The following is a 26,630-nucleotide window of genomic DNA, read 5'->3' on the forward strand; positions in this document are numbered from 1 at the left end:
AGAACTAATGGGCACGGGCAACTGGATTAAGGTCTGGCAAATTAACACACAGAATCACAATTATAGAAAATTGAGTATGTACAGTTTCTAGTGCTCATGTTTTTGAGCTTTTCAGCCTGGTGCTAACCCCAGGAACCTTTGCTGAAGATGTCAGCCTGCTGCCCAAGTGCTCTAGCAATAATTATATACAACTATAAGTAGCTATCATTTACTAAGCTCTGAAGATTTCACATGTGTCATCTTGTTTAACTTTTTAACTATCCAACAAAGCTGATAATCCTACTCCCATTTTCAGATTAAGAAATTGGGACTCTATGAGATTTGTGACTTGAATAAGTTCATACAGCTAGTAAGAGTTAATAACAAGAGTTAAATGCTTAAATGCTTACCATGTGCCAGATTCCATGCTGTAACAGACCTTGTTGCTTGCCTACCCAGTAGCTATCCTGCCTCTTCTCTGCTAACAGAATTCTAATTTTACCCAGCAATTCATCTGGCAGGAAAAGGGGCTCTATCTCCAGTATAATTGGCCAAGCCAATCATGGTGATCCCATTCCCCCTTTGTCAGCGATTGGATTAAAGGCAGGCTTATTACCCAGCTCTGGCCAAAGATGTGGGAGAGAGTATCAGTGAGATGTTTCTGGGAAAGGTTTTCTTATTTTTAGACAGACACAAAAGGAAGAGATGACCCTTTTCTGCTTTGTATATTGTAGCATCTGGATATAAATTTGGGAACCGTGGCACCCATCTTATGACCATGAGGGAAGCCAGCCTAGAAAAGGCTATATACCAAGGTTGGAAAAGCATTAAGATGAAAAGAAGAGTTTTTGATGAATTAACCAATCCTGAAACTTCCTTACTTCTAGACTTCCTGTTATATGAGATGATACATTTTCCTTGTGTATTCTGCCATGTTTCAGCCATTTCGAGTTTTGGTTTGTTACTTGGAGCTAAAGACATCCTAGCTGACACACATGTATTTTCTCATTTAATTTTCACCAAAAATCCATGAGGATAGTGTTATTGTCCCTGTTTTACATATTAGAAAATGAAGGCTCAGAGAAGGTGGGTAATTTTCCCAAAGTTATAGAGATAAGAAATGGCATAATAGCATTTCAACCTGGTTCTGCTTAATCCTGGAGTTCTTAACCACATCATACTAAGCAAAACAATGAAAATTAAACCTGGTCTGGCTGGCTCCAAAGGCCATGCTCCTTCCTTCGTGTTTTATTGCCTCCTAATTTATGGGATGAAATTCCAATAAACTTGAATCTATGATGTATGGTACTTAAAATATTATGTCCCATCACTCCCCATGGGATGAGGTAGGCTAGCTACACAATGCAGGGGAGGATGATTGCAAATGACGCCTGAGTTGGCTTGGTCTTGGTCCTCTGTTACCAGTGGACTGGGCCTTTCTTACTACTGTGGCTTGAGAACATCTGGCAAAATGGATAGCCTGGGTTAGGCACGGTGGCTTATGCCTGTAATCCTAGCACTTTGGGAGGCCAAGGTGGGTGGATCACTTGAGGCCAGGAGTTCAAGACCAGCCTGGTAAACATGGCTAAACTCCATCTCTACTAAAAATACAGAAGTTGGCCGGGCGCGGTGGCTCAAGCCTGTAATCCCAGCACTTTGGGAGGCCGAGATGGGCGGATCACGAGGTCAGGAGATCGAGACCATCCTGGCTAACACGGTGAAACCCCGTCTCTACTAAAAAAAATACAAAAAACTAGCCGGGCGAGGTGGCGGGCGCCTGTAGTCCCAGCTACTGGGGAGGCTGAGGCAGGAGAATGGCGTGAACCCAGGAGGCGGAGCTTGCAGTGAGCTGAGATCCGGCCACTGCACTCCAGCCTGGGCGACAGAGCAAGACTCCGTCTCAAAAAAAAAAAAAAAAAAAAATACAGAAGTTAGCCAGGCATGGTGGCGGGCGCCTGTAATTCCAGCTACTTGGGAAGCTGAGGCAGGAGGATCACTTGAATCCAGAAGGCAGAGGTTGCAGTGAAGATGCAGCGAGATGGCGCCATTGCACTCCAGCCTGGGTGACAGAGCCAGTCTTTGTCTCCAAAAAAAAAAAAAGGGACATCCAGGCCCCAGTGAGACACAATTAGACTAACTCTGATGACTTTGTGTGTGAAATTTCTCTCTTGCCCAGGTATTTAGTCTCACCTGGATGGGTCTCACTACTTTTCCATCTGCTCTAGTGGGAAATTACTTGGCATCCTCTCTTGGCAGTGATGTCAGGAAGAGATACCTATCATCAAATGCAAGACTGGACACAATGACAGTTAAGAGCCATTCCTTTGTGAAGAGTTGAGGATTATGGAGAGGTAGGAAGGTAGATTTTTTTGAATCCACCAAAAAATATGGCAGGAAGAATGAACACAATTCAAGGAAATATTTCTGAGCATCTTGCATTCACCAGGCCCTGTCCAAGGAATGGTGATACAGGTGAATACATAACCCCTTTTGTCTAAGCTCAGCCTTGCAAAAAGGCTAAGGTGTGTGGCCATAATTAAAAAAAGAAATAGACTATACCCAGGGTTAAACAAGGAGAACAATATATGGCAGGTACCTTGAGCAAGAGCGACATGCGACTAGAACCATTAGGAGTTTTGAGAGGTGACTTGAGATGAAGTTTGTAGAATGGGTAGGCTTTGGACAGCTGGGCACAAAGGAAGAAAAGAACCAAGGCAAGAAATCTCCTTGCTTGCAGAGAAGGCCAAGTGAAATTTTGGCTGGAGCTTTTTTTTGTTGTTATTTGTTTGTCTGAGACGGAGCCTCACTCTGTTGCCCAGGTTGGAATGCAGTGGTGCAATCTCGGCTCACTGCAACTTCCGCCTCTTGGCTTCAAGTGATTCTCCTGCCTCAGCCTCCCAAGTAGCTGGGATTACAGGCCTGTGTCACCACACGCAGCTGATTTTTGTATTTTTAGTAGAGACGGAGTTTCACCATGTTGACCGGGCTGGTCTCGAACTCCTGACCTCAGTTGATCCACCTGCCTCGACTTCCCAAAATACTGGAATTACAGGCATAAGCCACTGTGCCTGGCAGCATTTGTTATTTATAGTGGGAGATAAGCCTAGAAAATAGCATTTGGGGTCAGCCTGGGACAGGTCCAACATGCCAGGGCAGATAACTTGGTTTGAATTTGGTAGGAAATGAGGAGCTGCTCAAGGTTTTTGATTAGAAACATGACATATTTAGCATTATGTTTTAATGTATAGTAATTCCATGGGTACAAGCAGAATTGAGGTGGGAAAAGATGGGGGAGCAGAGAGATCAATTTGAAGACTTAGGGGATCCCTTCTCCCTGACCATGTAGTGAAAACACTGTTTCTAAGACCAGCAGAGCCCAAGTGTCTGGCTTACTGCAGAAAGCCAACTTCAGTGGCTTGGGAGGAAACTCACACCTCACTCAGGGTTCCCACCCAGCTGGGAACTCACACATGTCATAGTGTACACAGCAGAGGCGCTGACAGAACCAGAGGACTGGGATCAGTTACATGGGGAGAGGAGCTGAGCTGCAGAGAATCATCACTGAAGACAGGAGGCCCCCAAAAAGCCCAAGGCAGCCTCCTTTCACCAGCTACATGGAGCTCAGAAGCAGCGGTTCAAGACTCTGGGAGGGCAGGAGGGTTCGGATTAGTGGAAGTGCGGTGCAGTCCCAGGATGTGAGGGTGGGGCAGGCGAAAGCAGGGGCGAGTCTGAAGGACCCAGCAACCCTCTTACAGAGAAGGTGGGCGAGTTCTGCATGATTACAGGGAGTGGCTCTGGCCTTTAGGCCCTAGATCCTGGAGTTGGGGGTTATGCTGCATTTCCTCTATTCTGTCACTGGCTGCATTAGCTGCCTGTGGCCCCCGGCGAGCTCTTTCTTGTGTCCTCCCAATTTCTTTCTACTTGATTCATCACTTATTTGAGGCTCTCAGAGTCAGTGTTGGCCAAAGACTCTGAGAGTCTTTGACAATCTCTGGCCAGACATGTACATGTCTCCTACACCTTCTTTAAGACTAGAATACCCAGCACATTCCTGCTTGACGGTCTGTGAGCATCACAAGCTTTTATGGAAGTAAGGTGGCCTGGTGAAGTCATCAATCTTTATACAGCAAATCCTGTAGGTAACATAAACAAGTGAAAAGAAGTGGTTTAAGAGAAGGTTGCAGTGTTTTAATGGATATACTTTGTTTCTTTATTTCTACAAAGAAACATGCTGTTCCCCATTTTCTGAAATGCCTGACTCTAACCTTCAACTCCTTACTTTTCACAGAGATACTGGTAGTGAGAAATATTTCTCCCCCTAAAGAAAAACAAAAGTGCAGGAGTATGAGGACAAAGAGGTGTGGTACAGACTAGCGAGTTACAAAACACATATAGCACCTAAGAAGGACAAACAACGAATGACAGCCTAGTGTGGCCGGATCACCTGATTTTTCCACAGAAGCTGGAAACCCAGAATTTTATGTAAAATTTTCCAGTTTTAAAATACTGGGAAAGCAAATGTAAAAAAAGTATGTGGGGCGAACAAAGGAGGATCTCTGGGCCAAATCCTGATAATTTACCATCTCTGTCCTACGGGGTCAGGTCTAAGTTCATTAGCTTAGAACTCAAGCCATCCGTCGCCTGTCATTTATTCATCTCCCTCCACTTCTCAACTGCACGTTCACACTCTTCTCGCCACACCAACCCACCTGTGGTGCCACATCCTGATCTCTCCTGTCTTCATACCTCTGCATTGCTGGTCTCTGTCTGCAATGCATATTCTCCCTTTCTCTGCCTGGGAATCTCCTATGCAGTTTCTCATTACTCAGATCAATCCACACTTTCTTTTGACAACTACCCTTCTCTTTCTAAGTTTAGGTGCTCTTCATTCTTTCTATGCTTCCATAGTACCCTAAACTTATTTCATCCAGATCTCTTACCATACCATCCTGGAATTGCTGGTCACCTTGTCTGTTGTTCACCAGTCTGAGTACTCCCTGAGGGCAGGGACTTTCATAGTCTCCGACCTGAGAACCTAGGGTTTGGGGTGAGAAATATGCCAAGAAAGTGAAAGTATTTAATCAGATGGGAAAAATGAAAATTCAAATAAGATAGCCAGAAGCCTGAACATTGGAAGGTCTAAGAGGTGACAGCAGGTCATAAACAGAGGTCAAGCTCAGGATTCAGGAATCAGGATAATTAAAACAGGTTTGAAAGTGAAATGCGGTGAATGGTTTAAGATATAAGCTGTGGATGAGGTGAGGGTGTCTGGGGCCTGATTTTTCAGGGTGCTGAGAGTGTGACAGACACAGAGGTGGGTCTCACTGCCTTAATATGTTAGTACTGGGTTCTGCTACCAGCTTGATAGTTTGATGAGTTTCTCTGTTTCAAGGACTAATTTTCTCAGCAAACATATACTGGGCATCTACTCTGTGCCAGACACTGTCAGGCATCATAAATATAGAGAGGAATCAGATATGACCCATGTGCTTGAGCTTAAGGTCTAATGGAGGAAATGGACACATAAATAGATAATGAGAATAAAATGAAATATATACACAACAGAAAGCAGCACATGGGTACTATGATAGCACAGAGGAAGGGCTCCAGATTCATTAAGGCACAGAAATGGTCATTTCCCTGAGGTCAGACAGCTACAGAAGTGCAGGCCCAGAATTAGAGCCTAGCACTGTTAGACTTATAAGTCCAATTTTTTCCCACTGTAGGAAACTGGGAGAAGACAGAAATCACTTTATGGTTATGGAGAAAATTTATATGTGTCAGATTGGTTAAAATGCAACTGTATGGTTCTAGGTTAAAGTCGGTTAAGAGTGATAGTTGCAGCTGGGCGTGGTGACTCACTCCTATAATCCCAGCACTTCAGGAGGCTGAGGTGGGCGGATCACAAGGTCAGGAGTTCAAGACCAGCCTAGCCAACATGGTGAAACCCCATCTCTATTAAAAATACAAAAAGTAGCTGGGCGCGGTGGCTCACGCCTGTAATCCCAGCACTTTGGGAGGCCGAGACGGGCGGATCATGAGGTCAGGAGATCGAGACCATCCTGGCTAACATGGTGAAACCCCATCTCTACTAAAATACAAAAAAAAAAAAAAAACTAGCAGGGTGTGGTGGCGGGCGCCTGTAGTCCCAGCTACTCGGGAGGCTGAGACAGGAGAATGGCGTGAACCTGGGAGGCGGAGCTTGCAGTGAGCCGAGATCGCACCACTGCACTCCAGCCTGGGTGATGGAGCGAGACTCCATCTCAAAAAAAAAAAAAAAAAAAAAATACAAAAAGTAGCTGGGCATGGTGATGGGTGCCTGTAATCCCAGCTACTTGGGAGGCTGAGGCAGAATAATTGCTTGAACCCGGGAGGTGGAGGTTGCAGTGAGTCAAGATCATGCCATTGCACTCCAGCCTGGGCGACAGAGCAAGACTCCGTCTAAAAAAACAAAACAAAACAAAACAAAACAGTGATGGTTGCTCGAGATCTGGGAGGCAAAAGTGAATCAGCAGCCACTGCTCTCTGAAGATCATGGGGATTCATTACAACAAGAGGCGAGGAGGCACGAGCAAGTTCACTCTCCTCCACTCCATATCCAGCTTTTCCTGACTGCTGACCCTGTTGACCAATCGTAGCTCCAAACCTAGCACCAGACATTTGCAGTGGACCCACAGCCTTCTGTAGATGTCTCCATCAGCTCCTCCTCTGCAGCCCCTTTACAACCTTTGAGTGTGTTTGGCTGCTAGGATTGACTTCTTCAGTGACTCCATCGATCCCTGCCTCCCTCCAAGTTCAGAGTGGCACTTTCCCAGCTGCACCCACAACTGTATTAGTTTTAATTCGTATAACAAATTCCTTACGCATTACTTCATAGTAGTTCTGTTTCCTTAGATGAACACTGAGTGAAACAAGTAATTGAAGCCTGGATGTGGTGGCCCACACCTGTAATCCCAACACTTTGGGAGGTTGAGGTGGGCAGATCACTTGAGTACAGAAGTTCAAGACCAGCCTGGGCAACATGATGAAATCCTGCCTCTACAAAAAATACAAAAATTAGCCAGTCATGGTGGTGTGCACCTGTAATCCTGCTACTGGGGAGGCTAAGGTGGGAGGATCGCTTGGCCTAGGAGGTGAAGGCTGTAGTGAGCTGAGATGTTGCCACTGCACTCTAGCCTAGGTGACACAGCAAGACCCTGTCAAGAAAGAAAGAAAGAAAGAAAAGGAAGGAAGGAAGGAAGGAAGGAAGGAAGGAAGGAAGGAAGGAAGGACAGAAGGGAGGGAGGGAGGGAGGGAGGGAGAGAGGGAGGGAGGAAGGGAAGGAAGGAGGGAAAGAAAGAAAGGAAGAAAGAAAACGAAGGAAGGAAGGAAAGAAAGAAAGAAAAGAAAAAGAAAGAAACAAAGGAGAGAAAAGGAAAGAAAGAAAGAAAAGGAAAGGAAAAGAAGAAAGAAAGAAAACAAAAAAGAAGGTAATCGAATAGCTAGAACAATGGACTAAGGTCAGAAGTCTAGCTTCACCAACATATCTGTAACTCCAGTGCCCTGCATTTAGTAGTTCAGAAAATATTTGTTCAGTTGATTGATGTTCAGGTTGCTTTAGGTTCTTTAGTGGTACAGGTATCACTGCAAAGAACAGCTTCTAGGAAACTTTTGCTTTTGCTTCTGTTTCTTTTCCTATGGTCACTTCAAAGGTGTATAGTCATTTGTGGCCCAGACTTTGAAGTTTTGACCCAGGACAATATCTGTTGTGTTGGCTTTATGTGCTCTTCATCTCTTGGGGTATGATAGATTTTCCTCTGGCTTCAATTTTTCCCACTCCGTCACCTTTAGTCTGTTACAAAAACAGAGAAAAACCTCACTCTTGTGCATTTACTCCAAAGAAAGTATTTCACACTCTAATCAGATCATCAAAAAGCACATATTGGGTTACCCTTATGGGAATGCTCCTCTGGCCTGGCTAGGCTGGAAGTGGGAGAAACAAAAACATCTGGAAATTGAGGCTCTGCTTACTTGGGCTGGATAGACAGCAATCAACTCTGAAACACTTAATTGCAGGGAAACTTTCTCTTTGCTACTTAGACCATTCAGCACTTGCTGGGAGAAGACATGTTACATGCTCACTTTATCTTCTGGAAAGCTGGATTAAATGTTATATTTCAATTAGAAAACCATTTATGGAATGTCTGTCCTAAACTAGTCCCTCTGCTAGTTGCTGGAGATAGTGCCTTGAGGTGTTTTCAGCTACCCAGGAGGGTAACACAATGAGTTACAGCACAAGTCAGCATATAGTGCTAGAAAAGAGGCATAAACAAGGGATTATGGAAAAAAGGAGGGGGCAACAGCTAATACAGGGGTGGTAGAGTAGGGGAAGAAACCTAAGAGAGATGTTAAAGGATGTATAGGCAGGGGAAACTAACAGTTATTAAGCACTGAGATTTCACAGAGGAAGGTGAATAAGCCTAACAATCATGCACTGATAATCTATCCTGTGCCAGTCACTGAGCTAGGTAGTTTACATATTTTATCACATTAAATCTTCCCTAAAACTGGCCAGGTGCAGTGACTCACACCTGTAATCCCAGCACTTTGGGAGGCCGAGGTGGGTGGATTGCTTGAGCTCAGGCGTTTGAGACCAGCCTAGGCAATACAGCAAAACCCCATCTCATAAATAAATAAATAAATTTTCCCCATAACCCACCTGGAAGAAACTGAGGCACAAAGAGGTAATGTAATTTGTTTAAGAACTTGAAAGAGGTAGAATTGGGATTCAAATCTAGATTTCTCTGACTTCCAAGAACATTTTCTGCTCCCCCTTGTGCTTGAAGAATTATTTTCAAAAGACAGTGAGATGGATTATGAAGAACAAGAAGAAATTTGACAGACTTTGAAAGCCACAGAGGTGCAAGAAGGTGCTTGGCAGAGGAGTAATCAGAGGGGTACAGCCACAGGGCAGGGTGTGAAGGTGGCAAGGCTTATTTGAAGCATTGTAGGCAGTCTAGTGGGACTGTGGGAAGACACTGCCACATGCCCATACCACTGTCTTCTCAAATTCAACAGGCCAATCATCAATTCAACACTGCTGGGGAATTCAGAGCTCAAAAAGCCTCAGTCCTTGCTCCCAAGGAGTCTCCAATCTAATTATGATCTGGTGAGATAACTGCCATTACTACTGGTTGCCTTGTATGTTTCAGCACAAGGGGTGTGTGTGTGTGTGTGCGTGTTTATGCACATATTCAAGCATTATTTGGACCATTTCCTTCCCATAATTATTTCTTGACACATATATACTCCCTGGGCTCTCCATAAGCGTGTGTTCCTTTATTACCTCTGCCTTCAGCAAGGCTTGAATTTGAACTACTGGACTTGGAGCGGTAAGTTTAAAGCCCATAGCATCTCAACAAGTGTCCTTTCAACCCGAGAAAGACCTGACTTGATCTTCCATTAGCTCGCTTAGAAAATAATGCTCAACTCTGGGGTTGCAAAGAAAAGATCTTAATTGGAACTGACAAGAAAGTGGACACCTTCTACCATTTCTCTGCAGACTTCACAAGTGCTCAACACTTCTTGAAAGAGAGTATGGCTCCAAGCCTTTCATTTAGCTGGCTGGAGCAGAGTTTTATTAAAAATGCACTTCATCTCTGGCAAATCACAGCAGAACGTCATCAACAGCTGGAAACTCTCTGAGGTGAAGACAAGTTGGATATTATATTTGGATTTATAGCCCCATACCCCATGATAGCTGATTTCCATTTCTGACAGGGTTATTATTTCCATCTTTATAAAATATCTTGAATTTCACCTTGGATAATTACTGATTATCATCAACTCCTCACCTGAGGCATCTTAGCACTTGGGTGAACCTTTAAAAACAGGGCTTTTTTTTTTTTTTCCCCAAAAAATGAACTGGGGAAAACTCAGTGTGTGAGACTATGTCTTTATTTCTATTTTCGTTTGCAATCCCCTTTGGTTTTCTGATGATCAAGCCATTCATCAGTGTCAATTCACCATCCAGAGTACAGGCATTGTTTTTGCCACTTGGGTTCCAACATGGATTAAATGGTAATAACTTGTGGTACTAAGTGTGGTGGTACTATGGTAAACATAGATCCAAAAAGTTCTAGGGCATAGATAAGATTTCAGTGGCCATGTAAGGTTTTTATTCAAGGATGTACATCACAATCTTCTAAAATTTAATAGAGCTCTGCAAGTTATTCTGACAAGTACTCCCAGTTGAGGACCACTAAGAGTCTAACATCCTTTATCTTGCTTTTCGAGATCCCCATTCTATGTGTACTTTTTTTTTTATGTCTTCATGCCTTTGTTTTTCCTATTTCCTCTGCCTTGCTATATTTGATACTCTCTCCTCACTACTCTGCCTAGTAAAATGCTGTTCACTTTATGAGGTCTAGCTCAAATGCCACCACCTCTGCTATGAAGCCTTTTGTGATAGAAAGAATCCTTCTTTTTATTCCCCTAGTCTCATAGCACAGCACCTTTAGGAATATCCTGTGTTATTACCTTCTTCTATAATGTATACAGCTATCTGCATGTCTATCTTCCCATCCCATTTTCCCCACTCAACTATGAGCCCCAGGAGAATAAAGGTTGTATCTTTTTAGTATTTTTTATACACAGGGTCTTGCTCTGGCACCCAGGCTGGAGTGCAGTGGTACAATCACAGCTCACTGCAGCCTTGACCTTCCAGGCTCAAGTGATCCTCCTGCCTCTGCCTCCTGAGTAGCTAGGACTACAGGTGTGTGCCACCATGCCTAGATACTTTATATATATATATATATGTGTGTGTGAGTGTGTGTATTTTGAGACCGTCTTGCTTTGTTGCCCAGGCTGGAGTGCAGTGAGTGGTGTGATCTCAGCTCACCGCAACCTCCACCTCCCAGGTTCCAGTGATTCTCTTGCCTCAGCCTCCCAAGTAGCTGGGACTACAGGCATGTGTCCCCATGCCCAGCTATTTTTTTTTTATTATTATTAGTAGAGATGGGGTTTCACCATGTTGGCCAGGCTGGTCTCAAATTCCTGACTTCAGGTGATCCACCTGCCTGGGCCTCGCAAAGTGCTGGGATTACAGGCGTGAGCCACTGTGCCTGGCCTCGATTTTTTATTTTTTTGTAGAGACAGGGTCTCACTATATTGCCCAGGCTGGTCTTGGAACTCTTGAGCTCAAGCAACCCTCCTGTCTCAGCCAGCCAAAGTGTTGGGATTACAGGTGTGAGCCACCTTGCCTGGCCTAAAGGTTGTTCCTTATTCATCTTCATGTCTCCAGGGCCTAGCATGGAATGGGGCCTGGTGCTCATTCTTTGAATAAATGAGGAAACTGATACCCCCAAAAGTGAAGAGACTTTACATTGGTCCACTTAATTTAGTCAGATCTGGGCTTCCTCTGCATTTATTCAGTAAATTGCTTATAAAGAAACATGTGCAAGGATGTGAAGGAGAAGGACCTAAAAGGCCATGATATTAGTTTTAAATACTATTTCTAAAACATCACTTTCCCAACAAAAGCAATAATAGCTGGTTTAATCTGAATTAGTAATGAAAGAATGGATATCAACTTGAACTTGAGGATGCATTTTCAGGAAAGCAATCTCAAAAAGTTCTAAAACTTAATTGACTGGCTCAATCAGTGGAAGAAATACTAGCCTGAAAATTAGGAGACCTGCTTCCTGGTTCCTGCATGACTTAGAACAAATTACCTCACCTTTCCAGGTCTCAGACGTCTCTTATGTAAGATGAGGCAGTTAAAGTGGAATATCTCTGAGGTTTCTTCTAACTCTGAGGTTCTATATCCTTAGCCAGAATCATTAGTTGGCTGATGTCACGGTTTCTTTATTTTGGCTCTACTCCATATTTAGGAGAATGAAATATTCTTAATAAGATAGAGTTTCACAAAATACATTATGACATTATAATGATAATATAAATACCTAAAAGGAAACTTGGAAATAGAGAAAAGAAAAAAGAATAATCCATAGCTCCACTACCCTAATATGCTAATGTTTGGACGTATTTTCTTCCTTTTTTTTTTTTTTTTTTTGAGACAGTCTCGCTCTGTCACGAAGGCTGGAGTGCAGTGGCACAATCTCAGCTCACTGTAACCTCTGCCTCCCTGGTTCAAGCGATTCTCCTGCCTCAGCCTCCTGAGTAGCTGAGATTACAGGTACACGCCACCACACCCAGCTAATTTTTGTATTTTTAGTAGAGATGGGGTTTCACCATGTTGGTCAGGCTGGTCTCGAACTCCTGACCTCATGATCCACCTGCCTCGGCCTCCCAAAGTGCTGGAATTACAGGTGTGAGTCACTACACCGGCCTCTTCCATTTTGTTTTTATATTCATATCCATATGCTTTTCATATGCTTTTCTTTTTTTTTTTTTTTTTTTTCCTGAGACAGAGTCTTGCTCTGGAGCTGCCCAGGCTAGAGTGCAGTGGCCGGATCTCAGCTCACTGCAAGCTCCGCCTCCCGGGTTCCCGCCATTCTCCTGCCTCAGCCATTCTCCTGCCTCAGCCTCCCGAGTAGCTGGGACTACAGGCGCCCGCCACCTCGCCCGGCTAGTTTTTAAAATATTTTTTAGTAGAGACGGGGTTTCACTGTGTTAGCCAGGATGGTCTCGATCTCCTGACCTCATGATCCACCCGTCTCGGCCTCCCAAAGTGCTGGGATTACAGGCTTGAGCCACCGCGCACGGCCCTCATATGCTTTTCACATGCATATGCATATCATAAGCATTTTCCTTGATGTCAATTATTTGTAATGTTAATTGAAAATGACTCCATACTGAGTAGATGCTTGGGATAGGTAAATACTCTTCTATTGCAAGATAATTAGGTTGTCTTCAAGTTTTTGATAGCATTGAAATTCAAATCCCTGTAAATATAACTCTTTCCATCTTTTGGATTATTCCCACCAATAGGAATCCTATAGCAAAGGTACAGCAGAGGACAATATCTTTTCCTTCTACCCTTCTAAGCTCTGAAGTCCTGGTAACAAAAAACAGATTAACAAAAGAAAAGCATCCAAATCTACTTAATGTAAGTTTTACATGATAAAGGAACCATCATAAGGAAATAAAGACCCAAATAAATAGTTAAACCTAAGCATTTTCATGCTAGGTTTGATGAAGAGTAGAAAGTACTGGAAAAGTATGATAGGACGAAAGGGATATAAACTAAGGTTAATAAACTAGGGGAAACTTAGCAAGGCCTGTTTGTTCAGATTCTTCTTGGTGTCCCTCCATCTTGGAGAAAAGGATGTTAGGGATAGCACCTCTCACAAGTGCTAAGAGGGTCCTATGACCTGCTTCAGGGAGAAGGGTGGGAGGAGGTCAGAGAGATCTTCCTGCATCAGTCATTTTCTCAAGCTCCTTCAGCTTAAATATTCAATATGCCAAAATGCCATATTTTGGGGTAGTGTGTTCTGAGCCCCATAGAAGGGTATGAACATTTGAGCGACTCTTATTATACATTTCCATGGTGTATTTCAGTGAGCGACTGTGATTTTGCTCTGCAGCATTCTTTCACCTTCCTCTGACAGCAGTACCCCAGTTTTCCTAAGGGAAACCAAGCCCACCTTCACACTCACTCCATGTCCTTTGGGAATAAATGACTTTACCCACATCGCTTCCTCTCTCCCCAGAGTAACATGTGGTTCAGATCTGGCAGATCAGGGCATTACATGCCCCTGTCTACATTTCAGGGATGGGCATGTGACCCAGATGGAGCCCATAGCAACAGAGCAAGGAGATTTTGGTAAGACTGTTCATGAGATGGTAGGTGCTCTTTTCTGCTAAGGCTGTAAGCAGGGTGCATGATGTAAAACTGGGGCTGCTGGGAACCAACAGATGGAACCTGATTATGCAGCGAACACAGAAGGCAGAGCTCAGAGGTGAGGAGATACTAAGACTAGCTCTGTTTGAATCCCTAGATTCAGTAATGCCTGAAGCCAAAACTATCCCAGAACTTTTCAGTTAGTGAACAACAAACATTTTCTTTCCTTTTTTTTAAGAGACAGGGTCTCACTCTATCATCTAAACACAACATAGCTCACTGTAAGCTCAAATTCCTGGGCTCAAGCCATCCTCCTGCTGTAGCCTCCTGAGTAGCTAGGACTAGAGGTGCACATCACCATGTCCAGCTAATCCATTGTTTCTTAAACCCTTTCATTCATTCATTCATCGTTTGTCACCAAAAGAAAAACAAAGCCTTATTGGTATAGATGGGCTTTTTGTTTTCTTTTCTCTCTCTCTCTTTTTTTTTTTGAGGCTGGAGTGCAGTGGCATAAACACGGATGTCTCATTTCAGCCTCCACCTCCTGGGCTCAAGTGATCCTTCTGCCTTAGCTTCCTAAGTAGCTGGGACCATGAGTGCATGCCAACAAACATGGATTTTTTTTTTTTTTTTTTTTTTTTTTTTGTAGAGACAGGGTTTTGTCATGTTGCCCAGGCTGGTCTCAGATTCCTGGGCTCGGGTGATCCTCCTGCCTCAGCCTCCCAAACTGCTGAGATTACAGGCATGAGCCACCATGCCTGCCCTGTTTTAATTTTTAAAAAATTAATCAACTTTATTTTTTAGAGAAATTTTAAGTTCACAGCAAAATTGAAGAGGCTGTATACATCCCATCTCCATACATGCACAACCTGCCTCACTATCAACATCCTGCACCAAAGTGGTATGTTTGCTACAATCAATAAACTTACACTGACATATCATCACTCACTGAAAGTCCATCATTTACACCAGGGTTCACTCTGCGTGTCGTCCATTCTATGGGTTATGACAAATGTATAATGCCATGAATCCACCATTATAGTGCTTTTTACTTTTATTGAGATACAATCCATATAAAGCACATAAATCATTTTTGTATAGTCTAATAAACTTTTACATATGCAATATCTATACATATAGCCCCTACCCAGATCAAAATGTAGAACATTGATAGCATCCTAGTGGGCTCCCACATGCTCTAGTGGTAACTCCCCAAAGGTATTTACTATTCAGACCTCTATCACTATAGATTATTTTCAACTGCTTTTGAACTTTATATAATATAAATGAAATCTCACCCTTTGATATCCAAGAATTATTTTATTTTTGTTTTTTAAGCCATATGCATGAATACGTTCTATGGTCATCAGGGCATATTTATTAGTAGCTAAATCTTCTACATTTTATCTCCAGCATTAGATCATGGTAACTGACATTCAGAATAAACATTTTTTTTTTTTTTTTTAGACAGGGTCTCACTTTGTTGCCTAGGCTGGAGTGCATTGGCATGATCATGGCTCACTGTAACCTCAAATTTCTGGGCTGAAGCAATCCTTCTGCCTCAGTCCCAAGTAGCTAGCACTACAGGTACATGCCACACACCTGGGTAATTTTTAAAAATGTTTTTGTGGAGATGGAGTCTTACTATGTTGCCCAGGCTGTGAATAAACACTCTTAAAATGCTGCAAGGTTCAATTTATTAAATATATTCAATACACTTTTCAAGCATCTACAATTTGCCAAGCACTATATTAAAGGCTGGATATAATAAAAAAGGGGTATAGTTCCTTCCTTCAAGGAGCTTTGGCATTGGCAACTACCATGGAAACAAGCAATTATATTCTATATTATTAAAGAAAGAATAAATTTCATTCATTATCTGATACTGGGAAAGTAGGGGTATAGACTTGAGGAAGAACGTTCATTTACTGAAATATTTATTGTGTCCGTGTAGGTCCTAGGCATGGAGAATACAAAGACTCTTGGCCTATGCCTTCTAGAAGCTCCCTACCTGCTAGAAGTAATTATTATCTCAATACAGTCTGATAGTTACCTAAAGTGTTGCATGAAACAGGTGCCTTGGGAACCTACAGGAGGAAAACTCACTGTGGCTGGTGTGGGAGGAGGGGAGGCTTCTAAAAAAGAGGGAATTTGGGCAAAGTCTCTTGGATAAAGGGCATAGTGCAGTGGGAGCATCCCAAATATTGATCGCCATACTTCCACTATTACACTCTTCTTCTCATTCTCACAGTGTCAAATATTATGTCTAACATTTGAAAATGGCCTGGCATTTTCTCGTAAAATTGAACACATGAATATTTAACTTTAGGAGAAAAGTTGACCCAACAATTTCACTCTTGGGTTCAAATGACTTAGAGAAATGCATAATTTCAATAGGAGGCATGAACAAGAATATTCAGAGCAAACTGTTCACATGAACAAAAACAACAAAATGTTCATCAATGGGAGAATGGCTGAAAAAATGGATAAATTCACACAATGGAAAAACAACGGTTAGAATAAATGAACCACAGCAACATGTGATAATATGGATGACTCTTAGCAATATAAATAAAAATAGTAAATAAATTCTAAAATATTACATACAGCATCACATACTTTTTATGGTATAGAATTTTTTTCTTTTTTTTTGAGACAGAGTCTTGCTCTGTTGCCCAGGCTGGAGTGCAGTGGCGCGATGTCGGCTCACTGCAAGCTCTGCCTCCCAGGGTCACGCCATTCTCCTGCCTCAGCCTCCTGAGTAGCTGGGACTACAGGCACCTGCCACCACACTCGGCTCATTTTTTGTATTTTCAGTAGAGACGGGGTTTCACCATGTTAGCCAGGATGGTCTCGATCTCCTGACCTCGTGATCCGCCCGCCTTGGCCTCCCAAAGTGCTGGGATTACACGCGTGAGCCACTGTTATGTTAAATTAACATATGTTAAAATTTAATTAAAATGCAGTAAGAAAAACACTTTTTTGGGGAACATAGTTCTATAATTTTTTTTTTTTTTTTTTTGAGATGGAGTCTCGCACTATTGCCTGGGCTGGAGTGCAATGGCATGATCTCAGCTCACTGCAACCTCTACCTCCTGGGTTCAAGCGATTCTCCTGCCTCAGCCTCCAGAGTTGCTGGGATTACAGGTGCCTGCCACCATGCCTGGCTACTTTTTTGTATTTTTAGTAGAGATGGGGTTTCACTATGTTGGACAGGCTGGTCTCGAACTCCTGACTTTGTGATCCACCCACCTCAGCATCCCAAAGTGCTGTGCCTGGCAGTTCTATAAATTTTAACGAAGTTTTTATAACTACCACTACAATCAAAATACAGAACAGTTCCATCACCCTCCCCCAACTCCAAACCCTTGGCAGTCATTTATCTGTGTGCTGTTGCAATATTTGTACCTTTTGGAGAATGTCATATAAATGGAATCATATATATGTAATCTTTGGATATTGGCTTCTTTTACTCAGAATAATGCCTTTGAGATTCACCCAATTTCTTGTGTGTTTCTTACCTCTTTTTTTTTTTATTGCTCAGTGGTATTCCATTGCATAAATGTACCACAGTTTGCTTGTTTACCCACTGAAAGACATCTGGTTATTTCTAGTTTTTGGTGAACATGAACAGAGCTGTTCTAAACACTCATGTATGTTTTTATGTGAACTTTTTCATTTCTCTAGGCAAAATGTGTATGAATATTATTGCTGAGTCATATGGTAACTGTTTGAAAGTTTATAAGAAAATGCCAAACTACTTTCTAGAGCGGCCATACTATTTTGCATTCCTATCAGTCATGTATGAGAGTTCCAGTTGCTCTGCATCCTCACCAGGAGTTGGTGTTGTCAGTGTATTTTATTTCAGCCATTCTGTTAGGTGGGTAGTGGTATTGTATTATGATTTTATTCAATTTAAGAGGCGGGGTCTCACCATATTGCCCAGGGTGGAGTGCAGTGGCTATTCATAGGCACAAGCATGGCACACTACAGCCTTGAAATCCTTGGCTTAAGTGATTCTCCTGTCTCAGCACCTGGAGACAGCCTCTGCACCCAGCTCTGACATTGTGATTTTACTTTGCATTTCTCTAATGGCTAATCATGTTCAGCATGTTTTCTTGTGCTTATTTGCCATCTATATATTCTCTTCGGTGAAGTGTCTTTTGCCTATTTTTAAATGGGGTTGTTTTCTTACTTAGATACAAGTCTTATGTTTGATAAGCGTTCTGCAAGTATTTTTCTCCCAGTCTGTTGCCCACTGTTGCATTCTTTTAATGGTGGCTTTCACAGAGCATTGCCCTGGCAGCTTTGTAACAAATCAATTGACCTCAGACCACCACTTACAGAAAGATAGAGTATATTTACTTTTCCCTATTCCTTCATTTAGGTACAGCTAAAAACCCTGGACACTATATGTAAAACATTATACATAAAACAAACATAAGAAGAATCTGAAAGGTGACTAGAAGGCAGACCACCTAAGGACCTGGGACCCAAGGAATACTCAGTAGTAAGTTCCCTGGGTTTTCTCTTACATATCCCAGATTGGGTACTGGAAAAGCTGGCAACCCAGAAATGCTGATGGGCAGAGCATTTTTTCTTTTTTTTTTAAAGCCCTTGGAAAAGCCTGCTCTGTCTAGTCAAAGGACTGGGAAAGGAGCAGCTTTGCAAGACAGAACATTTTTAGATGATAACATCTCTACTCCAGATAAGTACCACCGGAAAAAAACTACAACCCAACCCCCACCCCACCAGCAAAGGCCAGGTTCTAATGAGACCACCCAACTGCCTTTCTCCATTTCTGGGTTCATGTCAGAGAAGACAGAGGGGGAAGCTTAGACTTTTATCCTCAATGGACAGTAACAAGGCCCTCTTCTAATACTTGCCTCTCACCCTTGTCAGCCCACCACATGTAAAACACGGAATTTCACCTGTACCTAGTGGCAAAGAGGTGCCCTTCCCTTCTCAGGTGGAATGGTCAGACAAGGCCAAGTGGAGAGTTGGGACTTTTACCTCCAACCAGTGGTAATGAGGCCACCCCCAAATCCCCACCTAGCTAAACTGAAATGTATGCATTTCTCAAAATTCTTATGTTTATGCCTGTAAGTTGGCCATTGCTATTTCTTTCTTGGATTTGAATAGCCTTTCCTCCTTTGTTTGTTGAACTTCTATCTTTTAAGGCCCTACTTGAATGTTGTCTTCTTGGTGACTTTTCCTTACTAGCTCCTAGGAAGAATTAACGGCTCCTCAACTCTTTTCTTTTTCTTTGTTTTGAGACAGAGTCTCACTCTGTCGCCCAGGCTGGAGTGCAGTGGCAAGGTCTCCAGTCACTGCAAGGTCTGCCTCCTGGGTTCATGCCATTCTCCTGCCTCAGCCTCCTGAGTAGCTGGGACTACCGGTGCCCACCACCACGCCTGGCTAATTTTTTGTATTTTTAGTAGAGATGGGGTTTCACCGTGTTAGCCAGGATGGTTTCAATCTACTGACCTTGTGATCCACCTGCCTCCGCCTCCCAAAGTGCTGGGATTACAGGAACTCTTTTCTACAACTTGCTAATACTGGCTGGGTGCAGTGGCTCACGCCTGTAATCTCAGCACTTTGGGAGGCGGAGGCGGGTGGATCACCTGAGGTCAGGAGTTGAAGACCAGCCTGGCCAACATGGTGAAACCCCATCTCTACTAAAAATACAAAAATTTGCTGGGCGTGGTGGCACGTGCCTCTAATCCCAGCTACTCAGGAGGCTGAGGAAGGAGAATTGCTTGAACCCAGGAGGCGGAGGTTGCAGTGATCTGAGATTGCGCCATTTTACTCCAGCCTGGGTAACAAGAGCGAAACAAAAAAAAATTAATAATAAAAATTTAAAAAAATAAAAACAACTTGCTAATACCATGAACACCATATTATATGGCAATTATCTGTGTATGTGTCTGTCTCCCCCACTAGATTATGAGTATGTGAAGGGTAGTGGATCATGTTTAGTAATTTGTTTCTCCAGAGCCTGACAGAGCTTCACCCACAGTGGGTGATGATAAATGAACTTTATATGTAAATTCTTTAACTGAAATTATTTTTAGAAGGAAGAAAATATATAGCTAGCCTTTAGAATTATTCTCATGCTTAACATACTTTTTGGTTACCCAAAGCCTCTGCTTTTACCATGTTAGTATGAAGCTGGTATGCTGTTCTATATAGTTCGTTTTCAGATTGATCTTTTTCCCCTTTAGTTCCTTCTATGCACATGTATCATTTTGTTTTTTTAACTTGAATATTCATTCATCTAAAAAAGGTATCATGACACGGCTGGGCACAGTGGCTCACGCCTGTAATCCCAGTACTTTGGGAGGCAAAGGCAGTGGATCACCTGAGGTCAGGAGTTCAAGACCAGCCTGGCCGACATGGTGAAACCCCATCTCTAGTAAAAATACAAAAATTAACCGGATGCGGGGGCACGAGCCTGTAATCCCAGCTACTCGGGAGGCTGAGGCAGGGTAATTGTTCAAACCTGCGAGGCGGAGGTTGCAGTGAGCTGAGATCATGCCATTGCACTCCAGCCTGGGTGACAAGAACGAGACGCTATCTCAAAGAAAATAAAAATAAATAAATAAATAAATAAATTAATATTCATCCATCTAAAAAAGATATAATGACATGGCCAGGCGTGGTGACTCATGCCTGTACTCCCAGCACTTTGGGAGGCTGAGGTGGGAAGATCACGAGGTCAGGAGTTGGAGATCAGCCTGGCCAACATGGTGAAACCCCATCTCTACTAAAAATACAACAATTAGCCGAGCATGGTGGTGCACACCTGTAGTCCCAAGTACTCGGGAGGCTGAGGCAGCAGAATCGCTTGAACCCGGAAGGCGGAGGTTGCAGTGAGCCGAGATCGTGCCACTGCACTCCAGCCTGGGCAACAGAGTGAGACTCTGTCTCAATAAATAAATAATTACTTGGTCTCAAACACTGGCTATATTCTATGGAAAATAAAGAACGCCTCTGAGAGCAGAACCTAGAGGCTTGAGGGTAGAGTCAAGAGCTGTGGAGAATCATTCCTAGAGATCATTCCTGATCAAGGAACTAGCATCAGAACTGTTATGAACCAGTGGTCCTGGCATGCCTCCTTTATTCCCCCTTTCTGATTAAGGTCTACAGTGGTTTTTCCATACCTGTCCCACCATTGTATGTTGGATGCATGGGGAAAAGATAACTTGTCTCTTTAGTTCCTGAGTCTTTACATTGAAAGCAACTGCACCTAAGAAACCTAACCCATATCTGGACTTGATTTAGGTGACAAGATCCTGGATCTCAAGCCTAAGCATGTTGTCAAAATGGAAAGACTTTGGGTGGTAGGAATGAGTGCATTTGCAAGTGGGAGGGATATGAACTGTTGTGGACAGAAGATAGACTATGGCAGTTGATATTTCTAAAAATGAGCATGGTAATAGGTGTTCCAGGATGCTACTATGCTTCTATCAAGAGATAAAATCTATTTCCCCTTTCCTTGAACCTGGGTGGGCCTGTGACTGATTCCAGACAACAGCCAATGTCAACTGCTGGTCTTATGAATGAATGAGCCCTCATATGATCCCAGACCTCAGTCTTCAAATTTCCCTTGCTGATGTCAAGAGGAACAGAGATTAACTGTCCCCACTAAGTCCCACCCAAATTGGAGATTCATGAGCAAAACAGATAATTTAGGCCACAGCAATGGTTATGGAATCATAGATAACCAGACCTCCTTAACACCTGTGTGTTCGGGGGAACAGTCTTCTGGTGATATTTGTATTTGGACAAATGATTTTTCTCTAGGGCTTGGTTTCCTCAACTGTAAAATGGAACAATGATTACTAAGTCATAGGAATGTTATAAGGTTTAAATAAGATAAGCAAGGTGTTCTTCTCATAATGAGTCTGTAATAAATGCTACATAGTATTACTTCAACTTATTCCCACCAGTTGTTCTAGCTTTACTGCTGTACAAATTCACCTTCATAGTATGTGAGTTTCATACACATTTATACAAATATATAAAATCTGATTTTATATCTAAATCTCTCTGCATACATATTGCAACATTACAGCTTCCGTAACACTCTTTTGGATCACTTGCTCTGGGGCAAGCCAGTTATTATATCCCAAAGATGCTCAAGCAGCCTTATAGGGAGGTCTATAGTGAGAAACTGAGGCCTCTTTCCTTGCTAACTTTCCAACCAATGTGAGGTACCTTGGAAGCTGATCCTCCAGCCCCAGTCAGCCGTCAGATAGCTGCAACTGCTTGGAAGACCCACGCCAGAACCACCCAGCTAAGCCACTCTTGATTTCAATACAAACGGCAAAAACGTATAAAACTTTAAAAAATTATTCTTGTTTTAAGTCACTAAAGTTTGGGATAATACTTCTTATGCACTAAGAGTTGACCAACAGCTATATCAAACTTGGGGGAAGATAGGAAACTGATCACAGGTTGAGAACTATTTCAGGGTCGACGGAAGGACAGAGATGGTTGAATAAACTTGAAAGTACTGATTGAGACTGAATTTGAAATAAATAAAAATGGGGTCCAGGATAGAAAGGAAAGAAAGTAAATCCAGCAAAGGGGAACAGATTATTTTTTTTTTAAATTTTTATTTATTTTTTTGAGATGGAGTTTTGCTCTTGTTGCCCAGGTTGTGCAATGGCACGATCTCAGCTCACCACAACCTCCACCTCCTGGGTTCAAGCTATTCTCCTGCCTCAGCCTCCCAAGTAGCTGGGATTACAGGCATGTTGCCACCACACCCAGCTAATTTTGCACTTTTAGTAGAGATGGGGTTTCTCCATGTTGGTCAGGCTGGTCTCGAACTCTCGATCTCAGGTGATCCGCCCGCCTCAGCCTCCCAAAGTGTTGGGATTACAGGCGTGAAGCACTGCACCTGGCCAGGGGAACAGATTTCTATGTATTTTGCCAGACTACAGGTAGTTATACTCATGTCTAATAGGATAGTAAGTCTTAGTTTTTCTTCTTTGGTTGAGTGTAGAGTGGCTCTCATTTTATTTACCACACATTTCCTGGAGTGAAAGTGCCTTTTATTTAAAATCATGGCTCTGTTACTTACAAGCTTGTTACCTTGGGCCAGCTATTTAACCTCTCTATGCCTTAGTTTCTTCATTCATAAAATGGGGATAAAACTGTATCTGTAAGGTTTTATCAGGGATTAAACAAGTTAATGTGTATAACATGATCTGGAATACAGAAGGCTCTATATAAATATTAGCTATTATTCTTATTATATGCTAGACTCTATAGTACACAGATCTGATTGGTCCCTCTCCTCAAAGAGCTCGTTGTCCAGTCAGGAAGATTTTCTTTTTCTTTTTTTTTTTTGAGACAGGGTCTTGCTCTGTCACCCAGGCTAGAGTGCAGTGGCACAATCTTGGCTCACTGCAACCTCCACCTCCTAGGTTCAAGTGATTTTCCTGCCTCAGCCTCCCGAGTAGCTAGGACTACAGATGCATGCCACCATGCCTGGCTACTTTTTCTATTTTTAGTATAGATGGGATTTCTCCATGTTGGCCAAGCTGGTCTTGAACTCCTGACCTCAAGTGATCCACCCACCTCGGCCTCCCAAACTACTGGGAATACAGGCATGAGCCACTGCTCCCAGCCAGGAAGATTTTCAAATAAATGGCCATAATTCAGTGTTCTGAGCTCTGTAACAAGGTGTACAGTAAGCAGTGGGGGAGCAGGGATGTCTGTCTTATCCTAGAGGGAAAGACAGGGGCGGGATAAGCTTGAGGAAAAAGTTCGAGTCTAATCCTTAGGGAAGAGCATGTTGGGAACATTTGGGACTAGAAAGCAGTCACAGACAGCACGGGAAAGGTAGTTTCTGGCTGCAAAACAAATATGGTTAGGAGAAAAGGGAAGATGTGAACTGTAGTATGTAATGACCAGCCCCATCAACATCACCTGGGGGCCTGTTAGGACTATAGGATCCAGGCCTTACCTATTATCTATACTACCAACATTTGCATTTTAACAAGATCCTCAAGTGGTTCCTTTTGAACATTAAAGTTTAGAACCACTGGTCTAGAGCATAGGCTCTAGAGCCAACCTAATCAAGTTTAAATCCCAGCTTTACCTTTTTTTTTCTTTTTTAAGACAGAGTCTTGCTCTGTTGCCCAGGCTGGAATGCAGTAGAGTGATCTTGGCTCACTGCAACCTCCACCTCCCTGGTTCAAACAATTCTCCTGTCTCAGTCTCCCGAGTAGCTAGGATTACAGGCACATGCCACCATGCCCAGCTAATTTTTGTATTTTTAGTAGAGGTGGGCTTTCACCATGTTGGCCAGGCTGATCTTGAACTCCTGACCTCAAGTAATCCACTCGCCTCGGCCTCCCAAAGTGCTGGGATTACAGGTGTGAGCCACCATTTACTTATGTGTGACTTTAGGTAAGCTATTTTACTTCTTTCCTAGGCCTTAGTTGCCTCCTTTGTAATTAGAGATAATAAAAGTTTCCACCTTGTAAAGTTGTTCTAAGGACTGAATTAATATGTAAAATGCTTAGACCAGTATGTGGCACTTAGTAAGCACAAGGATTGACTATAACAATTCATCACTCATATGCTACTTCTTAAAGTCAGGGTCAGTTTTTTAAGCCCCTTGTCTTTCAATTTCTACTCCACTGTAGAGGAGTAGACATTCATTGTAGAGGAAAGGACACCTGGAGGTCAGAAGACCTGGTATTACAAAGCCTAGCTCCCTTCCAATTCCTAGCTCTGTGAAATCCAGGGAGTTCTTGGAACATCTGTTTTTCTCATTCATAGTATGAAACACCTTAATCGTACATGTCGCACTGAAATGTTGCGAGGCTCAAATGAAAGTGCAAAAATCCTCTATGAAGATTTCACTTACTATCTTTCCAAGAGTTCTTAAGCAGCTGGATGCATAGGAAGGTCAGGGAGACAGTGGAGGAAGGGCCTGGTGATTAATATGTTCCACTTTACGATTTTCTGAAGGTGTAGGTTGGGTTTCAACAACAGTGATTTTCCTAGACTTCGGAGAGTATTTTTAGCTAATGGGCAAATAGTAGTAGAAAACTTAAATGCTGTTATTTACCTTCTCTTCCTAACCTACAGTTCCACTCAAGAACATGAAGAGTCTCATACGTTTGTATAGTGGTTCACAACTTACAACGTTTATGTGGTGCTTCACAAGATCCCTATGGGGTAGTATTAACCCAATTTTTCAAGAAGGAAACTATGTCTGGAATTGTAGAATGCATATTAAAAACTCTTTCTGAAGAGTTTCTACCGGATCCGATGTTACCCAAAGTAAAAAATTTAAAGAGGGAAGTCAATCACAAGATTTCATTGAATCTTCACTATCAGGCAACTGGCTTCGGTTTTATGGCCGCAAATAACTCTATGTTGGGCCCCCTTTCTCACCTGTAAAATAGGAACAAGACCTTTTCCACAAATAAAATAAGAACAAAGGTAGAGGGTGAACCTACCACGTCGTAGGGCCTCAAATAAATTCCTTCTCCTTCTTGCCCTTGACAGAGATAGCACGGGATATCACTACCATTCCCATTTCATACGTGGAGGAAACCGAACTCGAGAACGTTCGGATTTCCTCTTCTCTACTTGCAACTCCGTAACCCGCAAATCGGCTACGGACAACTGCGATGTCCACTATGTTAGTTCTCGTAGCGTGGATTCTCTCTCCTCAAGATGCCGTCTGGGGGGCTAGAGGCCGCTAATAATTGCCCTCACTATCGAAGAAACTCGATCCTAATTCTCGACGGCACTTCAGGAACAAAGCTGCTCTCCCATCATCCCTAACCTCGCTACAGTAAAGGTCGCAGCAAAACCCCTGCTACACCTGCTAGCGCCATCTTGGCCGCTACGTGTGACGCCACACGTAGCAGAGAGGGCAGCCGATTGGCTGGGAGAAGGCAGCCCAGGAGAGGCGCGCGAAGCCAGAGACAGGAGGGTATGTAGCAGAAGCCAAGAGAACTACAATCCCGGCCTTCCTTGCGCGTACGACAGCAAACCCGAAGCGAAAGAGGTTGGAGTTTGTATTCCGACCACAACTCCCAGCACCCTCCGCGATGTCTGTCCTTTTCTTTCATAACGCGGAGGAAAAAAAGGACAAGATGAATGGAAGGCTTTTGGTGTTTGTCCTCCGAAAGGCGGGAAAGGCGAACTACACCTCCCGACTGGCCGCGCGCGGCTGCGCCTGCGCCCTGTTATCTGTCGCCATCTTGCCCCTTCAGAGGCACCGCAAACAAACCCAATTCCTGGTGTCCCCTAGTCTTGGCGGAGGAGCCTTTTAGATGAGCCCCGAAAGGCCGGGCAGGTGGGTGACTCTCTGGCAGGGTCCTGGAAAGAGCTGGCAGACCAGCCAGGGTAGAGGAGCGCCGGGCCAAGCATTCGGAGCCCGGCTTGGGGCTCCCAGCCCCATCCTCCGTTGTTTCCTAACGGGATCGTGGGGCTCCCCGAGGTGGACTCAGGGGGACTCTGGCAGGCCTGGTGCTGGGACTCCGGGGGTCTAGCTCTGGGAGACTCCCGGTGAGTCCAGGTCGTCTGGCTGGCTGTCCGCTGGCTTACTCTCTCTCCGTTGTCCTCTCCGCTGGGGAGGGAGTGAGGCGTGGGTGCCAGCCGGGACCCCTGACAACAGCTACTGGCCCCGAGGGGCTTGGGTCGTGGGCTTGACATTGGAACCGGCGCCGAGAGGCCCGGGTGAGGAGCCTGGGCTGGCTGCTCTTGTTGTGGTGCTGCGAGGGAGTGCGTGTTTGGAGAGGGGGCGGGGCGGGCTTGCCTCCTTGACACTTGAGTGGGGAAGGATCCTACAAGATCCCGATTCCCCGAGCGGGCTTCGGCAACTACTGCC

General features: G+C 43.6%; 1 protein-coding gene and 2 long non-coding RNA genes across 52 annotated transcripts in view; 1 reads left to right on the forward strand and 2 right to left on the reverse strand.

Annotated features, from left to right (window-relative positions):
- Positions 1-3,179: 3,179 nt before the first annotated feature.
- LOC141408491 (uncharacterized) lies at positions 3,180-25,648 on the reverse strand. The gene is made up of 5 exons (XR_012423544.1): positions 25,249-25,648; positions 7,502-7,810; positions 6,843-7,017; positions 4,920-5,014; positions 3,180-4,112 (listed from the first exon to the last, which is right to left on the reverse strand). It is a non-coding gene; the product is annotated as an uncharacterized lncRNA (long non-coding RNA).
- Positions 22,545-24,786, reverse strand: LOC141408492 (uncharacterized). The gene is made up of 2 exons (XR_012423545.1): positions 24,651-24,786; positions 22,545-22,670 (listed from the first exon to the last, which is right to left on the reverse strand). It is a non-coding gene; the product is annotated as an uncharacterized lncRNA (long non-coding RNA).
- Positions 25,649-25,985: 337 nt separating the features above from the next.
- The window catches only part of EMSY (EMSY transcriptional repressor, BRCA2 interacting), a 104,191-nt gene continuing 103,546 nt past the window's right edge, over positions 25,986-26,630 (forward strand). For all 50 annotated transcript variants that reach the window (XR_012423535.1, XR_012423537.1, XR_012423543.1 and 47 more), the window contains exon 1: positions 25,986-26,096. The gene's annotated coding sequence lies outside the window, so the exon portion shown is untranslated. The remainder of the gene's footprint in view (positions 26,097-26,630) is intronic.

Source organism: Macaca fascicularis, chromosome 14 (genome assembly GCF_037993035.2).
Source record: "Macaca fascicularis isolate 582-1 chromosome 14, T2T-MFA8v1.1".
Lineage (NCBI taxonomy): Eukaryota > Metazoa > Chordata > Mammalia > Primates > Cercopithecidae > Macaca > Macaca fascicularis.